We start from the raw sequence: 2,174 nt of genomic DNA, 5'->3' as shown, positions 1-2,174 counted from the left end.
TTATACATAGTATGTTTTTCCATGTGTTTTTTTTTCTTTTACTTTCCACAATATTTTTTGCTGAGTACTTCTTATTGTTAAAATCTAATAGAAATTTTTTCCTGATTATTAAAAAGTACTGATGTAGCTAACTTACAAAGACAAGAGATTTATTCTGGCCCATTGTCCAAGATCAGGAGAGGCCCCTGAGATTAGTTGGTTGTGGCTATGTTCTTGCTGGCAGAGTCCTCGGGTGGCACAGGACATTACATGGCAACACAGGGAGGGGAAGTGAGTGCGCATGCTTCCCCAAGCTGTGATCACTGTCTCTGTCCTCATTTACTCACTAGGACTCAATCGTGGCCACTCTATTCTGATTGTTCCATCTCATCTCCAGCACTGTCCAGAACCACATCTCTGAATATCACAGATGTTTGAGGTTTCCAGCCCTCTTTGTACCATTGCTCTGTGACTTGTAAATGGAACCTCTTTTTGAGTGTGGCATATAGCTTTGTGCAATGGCAGTATCGTAGTCAATGAGATTTTATATAAGGCACAATTATTGCTAATTGAAAATTTGATTTTGGGGGATGATTCATAGCAAGTAATATCCCATGATGTGAGGCTATTTCAATGTTAATTTTAATTTTATCTATTTACAAAGTAATGGGTATGTGGATTGTTCACAGGTTTTGGACTACCACAAAGAAAGCTGAGATGAAAGTCTACATATAGATTTTTTTAAAGATTTATTTATTTTTGTTGCAAAGTGAGATATGCAGAAAGGAGGAGAGACAGAGGGGAAGATCTTCCATCCGATGATTCACTCCCCAAGTGACTGCAATGTAAGGTGCTGCGCCGATCCAAATCCGGGAGCCAGGAACTTCTTCCAGGTCTCCCACGTGGGTGCAGGAACCCAAGGCCATCCTCGATTGCCTTCCCTGGCCACAAACAGGGAGCTGGATGGGAAGTGGGGCTGCTGGGTCTAGAACTGGCACCTTATGGGATTCTGGTGCATTCAAGGCGAGGACTTTAGCCACTAGGCTATCGTGCCAGGCCCTACATATAGATTTTTATTTTAACTTACTTTAGTAAATTTCAGGAATGCAACTGCATGGTCAGATAGTAAGCACTTACTTAATACTGTTAATAAATTTCCAAATTTTCTCCAAAGTAACTATGTCATCTTGTATTCCCAATTACCCAAATATGGACGTTCCAGTTGTCTTACAATCATATCAAGACTAGATTGTGGTAGGATTTTAGTTGAAGTCATCCTAGTTACATATCACATTGTGGTTTACATTCACATTTTGACCAGCTTTTCTCAAGTGTCTTTGGCATTTTTTATCTTCTTTAAAACCATTTGTCTTAATTTTCTGCAACTGTTTTTCATTATTGAGTCATAGGAGTTCTGGATATATTTTCTTTACAGTATGAGCTATCTGTCAGTAATATGAATCTGCTTTGTAAATTGAATGTTATTTTATTTCTATATGCATACATATGTGTATTTTATATTAGCATTGATTATGATTATTATTCATGATGTAGGTGCATAGGCAAAGAGATTTCCCCCTCAATTACCCATTTCCTTGCCATTGTTTGCCACCATATTATTACATCCTGCAGCAACAATCACAAATATGATATTATGTTTAAGTGAATCATGACATTGTAGGTGTAAAAATGGTAGAAAGACTAATAGTCTATTGTCAAGGTGTACTTAAAAGTGTGAGAATTCTTTTACTCAGGACCAGAGAAGTTTACTGCAACATATCTTTATGATATGTTAGTCTCCATTATGAAGTTCATCTATGAGAAGATATGTATTGTATCTATATCTATATCTACATCTATTTATATTTACCTATTGGTTTATCTGCATTTGGCATGAAGGTTGCCTTATACCAGAGAGACCACATGATATTTGTCCTTGGAGATTGGCTTATTTCACTGACTGAGCAAAACGATCTCTGGCAGGGACCATTTTGTTACACATGGCAGCATTTTTTTCTTTTTAATGGCTGAGTAGTTTTCCCTAGAGTAGATTTACCACAATTTCTTTATCCATTTCTCTTTCAACAGGCATCTGAGTTATTTTTGTGTCTCTATTAGTGTGGATTGTGCTGCTTCAAACATGGAATTATAGGTCACTTTCTCATATATGGATTTTGCTTCCTTTGGATATATTC

The 2,174-nt window shown here is 37.1% G+C and overlaps 1 non-coding gene across 1 annotated transcript; it reads left to right on the top strand.

Moving 5' to 3' along the window:
• Positions 1-486: 486 nt before the first annotated feature.
• Positions 487-626, top strand: LOC121155988. The gene has a single exon (XR_005883780.1). It is a non-coding gene; the product is annotated as a U4 spliceosomal RNA (small nuclear RNA).
• The last annotated feature ends 1,548 nt before the right edge of the window (positions 627-2,174 follow it).

This window comes from Ochotona curzoniae, unplaced genomic scaffold (assembly GCF_017591425.1).
Source record: "Ochotona curzoniae isolate NIBS_2020 unplaced genomic scaffold, NIBS_Ocur_1.0 contig_3190, whole genome shotgun sequence".
Classification (NCBI taxonomy): Eukaryota; Metazoa; Chordata; class Mammalia; order Lagomorpha; family Ochotonidae; genus Ochotona; species Ochotona curzoniae.
This window is presented reverse-complemented; position numbering and strand designations above follow the sequence as displayed.